Below are 12,514 nucleotides of genomic sequence, written 5' to 3' on the forward strand. Positions count from 1 at the left end.
GACTTTCTTAATTTAACTAGGGCATTCAATGGAGTAAAAGAATTTTTCAAGGACTTTGAGCTGAAAGGGGTTCACATCATTTTGTGGGTAATTTTTCCAACAAAGACAGCATGAATATGATGAACTTCAAAAACTGTAGTTTTGTTTCTTAGTGCAAAATTGACCTAGTCTAACATCATCCAAAAATATAACAGACATACTACAGGAACTCAGAGGAGCCAAAGCTAGTGTTCCATAATTACTCTGGCAAACAGCATACCTGTGATATATATTTGAAAATCTAACATGGATATTAAACCTTTGGTTGAGCCTAAACATTTGGTGATATCAAATATATTTATAATTATTAGTGTATTTGAGACTTTAAAAATACTTCTAAGTTTATTTCATATTAATATCTGTGGGATCCATGTATCAAACCCTAAGTTATAGGAACTGGTTTAAATACTTGGCATTAATTATTATCAAACGATCAGGAAGAGGGGTATGAATACCCAGGCTTACAACAGACGATTTTCTCTAGGGGGTGAAAAGAGCTGAAATTCAAAACTTTGGGCCTCATTTCCTTGAACTTCTCACCTGTAATCATTTTTGTTCTATATTTTTCAGGCCCTATTTAGTTAACATGTAATTTTTTCTTTTTTCTTAGGTATGTTTGTCTCTTATATCCAAGCCACTTTATCTTAAAATTTGAACCAGAGTATTTGTTTTTTCTCATTTATTTATTTAAATTGACAAAAACAGTATGAATTTCAACATGATGGCTTAAAAGTATATACGAATTGCGGAATGGCTAAGTTGAGCAAGTTAACATACATATTACATCACATACTTTTTTGTGGTGGGGATTTTTAAATTACACTCTCAGCAATTTTCAAGAATATAATACTTTATTATTAATTATAGTCACAATGATCAGTGTAACTGATTTCTTAAATTTATTCATTTAACTGAAATTTTGTAGGCTTTGGCCAACATCTTTCCAATGCCCTGTGTCTCCAGCCTCTGGTATCTACCATTCTACTCTTTTTCTGTGAGTTCAACTCTTAGATCCCACATGTAAGTGAGATCATGTGACTTATCTCCTGTGTTTTATGTCACTTAACATGTCCTCTAGTTCATCCATGTTGTCACAAATGACAGGCTTTCCTTCTTTCCAGGTTGAACCATCTTCCATTGTATGTATATACTACATTTTCTGTATCCATTCCTCTTTTGACAGGTGTTTAGGTTGATTCCATTTCTTAGCTATTGTAAATTATGCGGCAATGAACGTGGGAGTGTGTACAGTAAATTGTATTAGAAAACTACTTAGTGTATTCTTTCAGGAAGTTAACTCATACGTAATCTTTCACTTTTGCTTATCACCTTGGTGGGTGATGAATATTATTGATAAGTAATCTAGAAAGGTTATTTCAGTCACTTGAGTTCATTCTTTATTCCAAAAGAGTGAGAACATTTTTTTTGAGACTTCATAATCTAAAATTCTAATACACAAAATAAATTGGAAGGAAAATTTGCTGTTAAATGCTTTTCATGGAAAAGTTGTACACTGAAATGCTGGCAAATTAGAAACACTGTACCTCACTTTGCAAACATCTAATGCAACACTTTCTGTGTTGATGGAAATGTTCAATATCTGCTTTGTCCTAAGTGGTAGTCACTAGACATGTACTATTGAGCAATTGAAGTCTGGCTAGTAACTGTGTCTATTTTTGACATGGCTGGTGGCTACCCTATTGAATAGTGGGTCCAAATGACTGCATGCATTCATCTACCTCCTAGGACTGACTTGCCAGTGTTGCTCAGACAGCACACAGAAAGTGAGCTCTTCTCCTTAAGAAAGCAAGTGAACCCTGTGGCTGCCTTCTTCCTCTTCTAGCCACTGTAAAGATGGCACCATGACCGTGATTGCAAAAGTAATGACCAATTTTATTTGTAGGAGATTAACCTCAGCCATCCTCACTCTTCTGTAACCATAGTTTTCTACCTGAGAGTTGGAGAATTGCTCCCTTAAGGCATGTCACTGCTGGGCACAACCCTTGCTCTGTGTTGTGGATCTGAAGATCTAGTTGGTGGGTGGATTTGATTTCCCTGGACCTGCCTGAGGCCAAACTGTTTCTGCTTCATTATTCTGAGAAATGAAAACCTTTTCAGGAAGCAGTCTCAAGTTCTGAAACATAAATGCTGGTAGATAGAAAAAAAAATTTCAAAGTCCTTATCTATAGAATGCTTTGTTTTGTACAGTCACTGCTCTCTTCTGCTCAAATCGGTTCACTATAAAGACATCACAAATCTAAGCATGATATTTTCTAACACTGCATTCCTACTGGGATAAGATTTTTCTATCAGAGAAGAGAAACTCAATGCTGTAGTCCCAGGGTTTCTTGGAGACACCACCGTTCAGGAGGCAAAGCCGTCTGTGACACCCTCACCAACCCTTTCCCTACAGTCGTCCTCCACTATTCCACATTTTCTGTGTTTTTCCGTCTTCTGTCCAACCCTCTTGACTCAGGTAATCTTTCCCCTTTCAAAAATCATGTCAGTTCCTAGGAAAATGGCCCAAATTTATGCTGATCAGATGAGGGTCACACCTAAGACAATGCGAATGAGCTATTTGGTATACTTGAATTTTAACCATAAGGACTTAAGTGCTTTGATTTATGCAAAAATATATTTTAAACAATTTTTAAGAATTTATTTTTAAAATTTGTTCTAATTAGTTATGCATGGCAGTAGAATGCACAATGACACCTCTTACATAAATGGAATATAACTTCTCATTCTTCTTGTACATGATGTAGAATCACACTGGTTGTGTAGTCATATATGTACATTAGAGTAAGGGTATGTGATTCATTCTATTGTCCTTCCTATCCCCATACCACCCCCTCTCTTCTCTCCCCTTTTCCTAATCCAAAGTGACCCTGTTTATCCCTAGCTCTCCACCTGCATAGCACCTGCATATCAGAGAAAACCTTCCACCTTTGTTTTTTTTTGGGGGGGGGGGTGGGAGCAAGGGATTGGCTTATCTCGCTTAGCATGCTATTTATTCTCCAGCTCCATCCACTTACCAGAAATGCCATCATTTCATTCGTCTTTAAGCCTCAGTAATATTCCATGATGTGTACCACATTTTCTTTATCCATTCATCCGTTGAAGTGTGTCTAGGTTGGTTCCATAGTTTAGCTATTGTCAATTGAGTTGCTATAAACATTGATGTGGTTGTATCACTGTAGAATGCTGATTTTAAGTCCTTTGGGTATAAACCAAACAGTGGTATAGCTGGGTCAAATGGTAGTTCCATTCCAAGTTTTCTGAGGAATATCTATACTGTTTCCATAATGGTTGCACCAATTTACAGTTCCACCAGCAATATACGAATGTACCTTTCCCCCGACACTCTTGCCAACATTTATTGTTGCTTGTATCCTTGATAATTGTAATTTTGACTGGAGTGAGATGAAATCTTAAGAGTAGTTCTGATTTGCATTTCTCTAATTGCTGGAGATGTTGAACATTTTTTCATATATTTCTTGATTGATTGTATTTCTTCTGCAGAGTGTTTTTTCAGTTCCTTAGTCCATTTATTGATTGGGTTTTTTCTTTTCTTTTTTTTTTGGTGTTAAGTTTTTTGAGTTCTTTATATATCCTGGAGATTAATGCTCTATCTGAGGTGCCAGTGATAAAGATTTTCTCCCTTTCTGTATGCTCTCTTCACATTGTTGATTGTTTCATTTGCTGAGAAGATTTTTAGTTTGAATCCATCCCATTTATTGATTCTTGATTTTACTTCTTGTGCTTTAGGAGTCTTGTTAAGGAAGTCAGATTCTAAACCAACATGGTAAATATTTGGGCCTACTTTTTCTTTTGTTAGGGGCAGGGTCTCTTATTCTAGTGCCTAAGTCTTTGATTTCTTTGAATTAAATTTTGTGTAGGAAGAGAGGGGTTTAATTTCATTTTGTTCCATCTGGATTTTCAATTTTCCAGCACCATTTGTTGAATAGGCTGTCTTTTCTCCAGGGAATGTTTTGGGTACCATTGTCTAGTATGAGATAACTGGGTTTATGTGGGTTTGTCTCTGTCTTCTATTCTGTACCATTGGTCTATGTGTCTGTTTGGGTGCTAATACCATGCTGTTTCTGTTACTATAGGTCTGTAGTATAGTTTAAGATTTGGTACTGTGATGTCTCCTGCTTCACTATTTTTGCTAAGGATTGCTTTTGTTATTCTGGGTTTCTTATTTTTTTTCCAAATGAATTTCATGATTTTTTTTTTCTAGTTCTATGAAGAATGCCATTGGGATTTTAATAGGAACTGCATTAAATCTGTATAATGCTTTGAGTAGTATCGCTGTTTTGACAATATTAATTCTGCTTATCCAGGAGCATGGGAGGTCTTTCCATCTTAGAAGGTCTTCTTCAACTTCTTTCTTTAGTGTTCTACAATTTTCATTGTAGAGATCTTTCGTCTCTTTTGTTAGATTGATTCCCAAGTATTTTATTGTATTTTTTTTTGAGGTTATTGTGAATGGGGTAGCTTTCCTAATTTCTCTCTTAGTAGATTCATCACTGATGTATAGAAACATGTTTGATTTATGGATGTTGATTTTATATTCTGTTACTTTGCTGAATTCATTTATTATTCTAGAAGTTTTCTGGTGGAACTTTATAGATCTTCTAAATACGGAATCATGTCATCAGCAAATGGTGATAGTTCGAGTTCTTTTCCTATTTGTATTCTTTAATTTCTTTTTCCTCTCTAATTGCTCTGGCTAGAGTTTTAAGGATGATGTTGAATAGCAGTGATGAAAGGGCATCCTTGTCTTGTTCAAGTTTTTGGAGGGAATGCTTTTAATTTTTCTCCATTTAGGATTACGTTGCCCTTGGGTTTAGCATTTGTAGCTTTTACGATGTTGAGGTATGTTCCCACTATCTCTATTTTTCTAGAGTTTTGAACATATAGGGGTGCTGTATTTTGTCAAGTGCTTTTTCTGCATCTATTGAAATGATCATCTGATTCTTCTTTTTTTTATTGTTTGTTCAAAACATTACATAGCTCTTGACATCTCGTATTTCATACTTTAGATTCAAGTGGGTTATGAACTCCCATTTTTACCCCGTATACAGATTGCAGAATCACACCGGTTACACATCCACATTTTTACATAATGCCATATTAGTGACTGTTGTATTCTGCTACCTTTACTATCCTCTACTATCCCCCCTCCCCTCCCCTCCCATCTTTTCTCTCTATCCCATCTGCTGTAATTTAATTCTCTCCCTTGTTTTTTTTTTTCCTTTCCCCTCACAACCTCTTATATGTAATTTTGTATAACAATGAGGGTCTCCTTTCATTTCCACACAATTTCCCTTTTCTCTCCTTTTCCCTCCCACCTCATGTCTCCGTTTAATGTTAATCTTTTCCTCTTGCTCTTCCTCCCTGCTCTGTTCTTAGTTGCTCTCATTATATCAAAGAAGACATTTGGTATTTATTTTTTAGGGATTGGCTAGCTTCACTTAGCATAATCTGCTCTAATGCCATCCATTTCCCTGCAAATTCCATGATTTTTGTCATTTTTTAATGCTGGGTAATACTCCATTGTGTATAAATGCCATGATTTTTTTATCCATTCATCTATTGAAGGGCATCTGGGTTGGTTCCACAGTCTAGCAATTGTGAATTGTGCTGCTGTGAACATCGATGTGGCAGTATCCCTGTAGTACGCTCTTTTAAGGTCTTCAGGGAATAGTCCGAGAAGGGCAATAGCTGGGTCAAATGGTGGTTCCATTCCCAGCTTTCCTAGGAATCTCCATACTGCTTTCCAAATTGGCTGCACCAATTTTCAGTCCCACCAGCAATGTACAAGAGTACCTCTTTCCCCACATCCTCACAAGCACTTGTTGTTGTTTGACTTCATAATGGCTGCTAATCTTACTGAAGTGAGATGGTATCTTAGGGTGGTTTTGATTCGCATTTCTCTGACTGCTAGAGATGGTGAGCATTTTTTCATGTACTTGTTGATTGATTGTATGTCCTCCTCTGAGAAGTGTCTGTTCAGGTCTTTGGCCCATTTGTTGATTGGGTTATTTGTTATCTTATTGTTTAATTTTTTGAGTTCTTTGTATACTCTGGATATTAGGGCTCTATCTGAAGTGTGAGGAGTAAAAATTTGTTCCCAGGATGTAGGCTCCCTATTTACCTCTCTTATTGTTTCTTTTGCTGAGAAAAAACTTTTTAGTTTGAGTAAGTCCCATTTGTTGATTCTTGTTATTAACTCTTGTGCTATGGGTGTCTTATTAAGGAATTTGGAGCCCGACCCCAAAATATGTAGATCGGAGCCAACTTTTTCTTCTATCAGGTGCCGAGTCTCTGATTTGATATCAAGATCTTTGATCCATTTTTTTAAGTCTACTGAAGTGATGTATTACATTTGATTTCTGTATGTTGAACCAACCTTGCATCCCTGGGATGAACCCACTCGATCATGGTGCACTGTCTTGTTAATATGTTTTTGTATGCAATATGCTAGAATTTTATTGAGAATTTTTGCATATATGTTCATCAGGGATATTGGTCTAAAGTTTTCTTTCCTTCATGTGTCTTTGCAAGGTTTTGGAATCAGGGTAATACTAGCCTCATAGAATGACTTTGGAAAGATCCCCTCCTTTTTTTTTTTTCATGGAATAATTTGAAGAGTATTGGTGTTGATTCTTCTTTGAAGGTCTTGTAAAACTCAGCTGAGAATCTGTCTGATCCTGGGCTTTTCTTGATTGGTAGGCTTTTGATGGCATCTTTAATTTCATTGCTTGAAATTGATCAAAGCTTTATTTTCTTGTACCTGAAACTTCACCCTAAGTCTATGAAACTTTTCTTCTTATACATAAACTTACCCTTGATTGTTTTTTAGAGCCAAACTTATCTTTCTCTACCAAAGATGTCTAAATAAAAAATGATAACAGTATAAGGTAACTTATTTATCACTGACTATTGGTATCAGGATGCTTTATAATCATAAGTTAGAGATGAGAGCATCCACATAGCCGTTAGCATGAAAAAAAACATGCATGAGAATGTTTTAGGAAAGGGATTTTTTGGAACACTCTTTTTTTGTTAACCATTCAACCCCTCATAGATAGTTAACTAAATTTTGTTCAAGAATGTCGTTCAGAGTGAAGACTCTGTGCAATCAATACGTAGTTTAGAGTGAAAACTCTGTGCAATCAATAGTTTTTATTGAGAATAGAAGTAAGTAACATCACCATCAAAAAAAATCTCCCCTCAGTATAGAGGATCAGGGTTCAGACTTAGCTTCTTAATTCAAACAGCCAAAATAAATAGGAATAATATATCAAGTTATGTTTTTTTTTTTTTTTTTGTACTGAAGATTGAAGCCAGGCCTGCTTTACCACTGAGCTACATCCCCAGTCATTTTTGTTTTGAGATGGGGTCTCATTAAGTTTCTGACAGTCTTCTAGGTTGCTGGGGCCAGTGTTGACTTACGTCGGTCTCAGCCTCCTGAGTCCCAGGGATTGTGTGTACCAAGGCACCTGGCCTCCAATAATGGGTTTTAAGACAGTAGACATGAAGTGACAAAGGACAAGTGTCCCTGAGAGGTGAGAAGCCAGGCGGTCACTGTGACTGCCTTTGTTTATTGCTTGTGGAGAGTTTCCAGGCCAGGGTGGAACAAGTGGAACCCAGACGGAGTTGGCGGCTTCCCTGAGTTGAGGAAATCCAAATCTGAGTTTGGAAAGACAAAGCTATTTATATTTCATAGGAGAAAGTGCGAGAGAGGAGGGAAGGGTACAGAGAACCGTGGGTCCTGGTGGAGAATTCTGGTTGAGCGCTCAGAGGAATACTCATCAGCCCACATAAGTGAAGAGACTATCTGGGACCAGGAGAAAATATTAAAAACTATTATAAGTAAGAAGTTTGTCATTCTCACAGGGCTGGGGGGATGTTGCTTGTTCTTACTAGTCATGCAAGAAAAACTCATAATTCATAGGGCATTGAATGGACCACTAATGAAAGTCAGAAGTAGGGAATAATTAACTCTAAGTCAGGGACGACTGTAGAGACACCTAACAAAATCAGAAAAGCAAGACTTGAATGGATCAGATTATTTCCAATTACTTAACTGTACCCAAAACAAAACTCAAGAAGATTTTTAGGTATATATAAATATAACAACCAAAAGTGTAAAATTTGTTCAAAGATTAGTAGACATGTGCAAAGAAGTGGGAAATAATGAGAATTAGCTTTAATAATGAGAAAAACTAATAGTATAATTATCATTATATAAAATACAGGAATATTGGAACATAACCAATGTATCAAGTAAATATCTGTAAGTCCATATTATCTGATATATAAATGGAGATGTTACATTTTGGATGTGAGGTGTCCCTCAAAAGCTCACCTGTGAGATAATGCAAGAGGGTTCAGGTGAGAATTGATTGGGTTAAGACTCCAACAACCCCATCAGTGAATTAATCCCCTGATAGGTATTAACTGCAGGGTAACTGAAGTGGTAAGGGTGTGGCTGGAGGAGGTGAGAATTAGGGCATGGCTTTGGGGTGTATATTTTGGTCTGGCCAGTGGAGTTCTCTGTCTCTGCTTCCTGATCACTGTGATGTGAGCTACTTCCCTCTGCCACACTCTTCCTCCATGAGGTTCAGCTTCACCTCAAGCGCTGGAGGAATGGACCTGGCCTTCTCTTCACTAAGACCTCTGACACTGTGGGCCCTCAAATAAGCTCTTCCTTCTCTATAACTGTGCTGTCCAGATCCTTCAGTCGAAGCAGCAGAAAAGCTGACTAAAACAGGAGGAGAATACACCCATCTGCCTTGCAGAAGTTCCATATGATTTATATAGCTACATCCACTCTCAAAGAGGCAGAGGATAATTGCCCATTCTTTAATAGTGGACTTTGCACAATGACTTCCTTTCAAAGAGGAGGTAAGAAAGGAAGAAAAAAAAAAAAAGGTCAAACTTTACAATGGAAAAGCTGACGAACACTACTTCCATCCACCTATCCAGGTCAACATCATCCTTGACAAGTCATGTGATTCGTATGTACGTTTGATATGATGTGGTAGAAAGCCCCATGCTTCTCCACGAAACTCACAATCTCCATCTAATCATAAGAAAAACAACAATTTCCATTCGAGAAATAGCTGACCAGGGTATCTTTCAGCTGTCAAAATAATAGAAAATAAAGGAAGTTGAGAAACTGTCACCGTGAAGATAGTTCTAAGGAGATAGGAATGTAATGTGAATTCTTGAGTGGGATTCCAGAGCAGGCTACACTAGATTAAAGACGAGGGACATCTGAGGATGGTGTTAACCTTAGTCAATAATCATATACCAATATTGGTTCATGAGTCATAGAAAACATGCCAAATTATTATAAAATACAAGAGAAACTGGGCGTGGGGGTGAAAATGAACTTTCTTGACTATCTTTGTAATTTTTCAGCAATTCTAAAACTTTAAAAATTAAGATTATGTAAAAGTAATAAATTTCAAATGTCATCAAAGACACATTCACTATCTAATATATAACATTTTAATCAGAATGATATCTAAACCTAAATACCCTACAATCTATTAAGACCTGAATATTTGAAATATTGTTGAATTTTGCAAATTATATAGGCACACAATATGTGCATATATATAATAAATGTACATATTATATATATATATATATGTATATATATATATATATATATATATATAATTTCTCTAGATAGGCAGGAATTCCAAAATTCTTGTTTTATTATTGCAGTACAACATAAGGAACCTGAATTTCTTTCATTATTATTTGTTTCTGAAGAAAGCATCCAATGTTGCCTGAAATTTTTATCTTAATTTGCCAATTAAGTAGAAATTATTATGTAAGGGTTGTTTCAGGTGAGATGTTAATAGGAAAAGTGTACTTCTAGAGCTTTGGGTATTTGTAAAGTTGTAAAGCTCAGTATATGTGTTATTATTAAGGTCATCATTTATACTCTTTAACATACTGATTAAAAGGGAGAAAAAACAGTACCACTTTGGGCAATAAAAAATTGACAATGAAAAATGCATTTGTGTTATAGAACAAGCCCCTTAATTAAAAATGTGACATAAATATGATTAATAAAATATTAACCCTATAAAAGGTTAATTAAACCCTATAATGGCAATGACTACTGTTTTTATATATTTTCTGATTATAGCCTAGAAAATGTTGTTTATTTAGTATATGAGGAGAGAGATCTTGGAAAAAATTTTGTTGCCTATACTATATTTTAGTTATTAAAGTCTATCAATATTGAAAAGTGACATCAGCAAGATGGCTGAATAGAAAGCCTCAGACCTTCCTGATCCCACAGAGATATTAACTTAACAACAGTACATGCCCAATCACCTTGGTACAAACTCTGAAAACCAGGGAAGAAGTTCCTGCACCTCAGCCAACTGTGAAGTCAATTGAATGGAGAAGGCTGGTAGGAAAATCATGCTACTTATTCACCAGAGCCCTGCTCCAAGTACAGTACATTGTGATCAGGAGAAAAATCTCAACTTTCAACCTTTCCCTGGGGAGGAAAAAAGAAGATGCAATGTACGTTCACCATTATTCTGACTTTTCATAGGACTTCCTGAGGGACTGGTTTCTGTCTTTCCTGGTTTTAAGCACAGCCACTGAACTTAACCACTGCCAGGTTAGGGCTGAGGAGAACAAAGGCGATCAATTTACCAGAATGATAGTGTCTGTATTCTCCCTGCAGACACCAGGGGGAACTCTCAAGTAGGAACGGGCAAACTTCTTCAATGAGATGATAGATACAGGCCCAGAGAGGAGGCATTACCAGAAAAGGTTTAATAGGTCTTTAGAATATCTAGCCCAGCTGAAATGTTAAGGTTCTCTTTGTATAAAATCAAATTTCAAAGACTGGGAGAGGTGGGTGATTTTCAAACCTTTAAGACTCAACAGAAGAGGACAGTGCATACAAAGAAACATGGAAACGTGGCCCAATTGAAGGAACATATTTAATCTCCAGAACCAACCCTAAACAAATGACAATATTTGAATTACCAGACAAATAATTCGAAACAACCCTCATAATATGCTCAATGGATTAAAACAGTACAGGCTACAAAATAAAAAGAGGAAATGAATGGATGGATTGATGAGAGTATCAACAGAGAGAAACTACAAAGAAACGGAAGTTCTGAAGTTAAAAAATATGAAAACTGAATTTAAAAAAAAAATTCATGGGTTGGCAATATAGCTCAGTTGGTAGAGTGCTTGTCTTGCATGCACAAGGCCCTGGGTTCAATCCCCGGCACCACACACACAAACAAAAATCACTATAGAGAACATCAGACCTGACCAGGAGAAGAAGGCATCAGTGAACTTGAAGATGGCATATTCAAAGTCATCAGGTCAGAGGGCCAAAAAGAAAGAAAAAAGAGAACGAAGGAAAGACAGTTTGAGGAACATATGGGGCATCATTAAGCAGAACAGCACACATATTGTTGGAGTTCCAGAAAGAAAAGGAAGAAAGGATTGAAAGTCTCTAAAAAAAAAAAAGAATGGCCAAAAAAAACCTCCTCAAATCTGAGGTAAGAAATCCATACACCACTCCTCGGTTTATACCCAAAGGACTTAAAAGCAGTATATACTACAGGGACGCAGCCACATCAATGTTTATAGCAGCACAATTCACAATAGATAAACTGGGAACCAACCTAGATGTCCTTCAGTAGATGAATGGATAAAGAAACTATGGCATATACACACAATGGAATATTACTCAGCATTAAAAGAGAATAAAATCATGGGATTCACAGATAAATGGATGGAGTTGGAGAATATAATGCTAAGTGAAGGAAGCCAATCCTCAAAAAACCAAAGGCTGAATGTTTTCTCTGATATAAGGATGCTGATTCATAATGGGGATGGGAAAGGTGGGCATGGGAGGATTAGATGAACTCTAGATAGGGCAAAGCAGGGGGAGGAGAAGGAGGGGGCAGAGGGGTAGGAAAGACAGTGGAATGAGATAAACATCATTACCCCAAGTACATGTACGAAGACACAATGGTGTGACTCTACTTTGTGTACAACCAGGGACATGAAAAATTGTGCTCTGTTTGTGTGATATGAATTAAATTGCATCCTGATGTCATATATAACAGAATAAATAAGAAAAGTACATCATAATCAAACAGTCAAAAGCCACAGGAATAATTTTGAAAGCATGAAGAAAAAAATAACTTCTATACAAGGGAATTCCTATTAGATGATCAGTAGAAACTTTGCAGGCTAGAAGGGAACAGAATGATCTAATCAAAGTCCGAAAGATAAAAATTGAGACAACCAAGAATACCATATCCAGCTAAAGGAACTTTCTAAAATGAAGGCAGAGTGAAGACTACTAAGGGAATTTATCACGAATGGACTTGTCTTATAAGAAGTACTTAAAGGGGTCCTTGAAGTTGAAGTAAATGGATGATAAATCACAACATGA

The sequence above is a fragment of the Urocitellus parryii genome, chromosome 15 (genome assembly GCF_045843805.1).
Source record: "Urocitellus parryii isolate mUroPar1 chromosome 15, mUroPar1.hap1, whole genome shotgun sequence".
In the NCBI taxonomy this organism is placed as follows: Eukaryota; Metazoa; Chordata; class Mammalia; order Rodentia; family Sciuridae; genus Urocitellus; species Urocitellus parryii.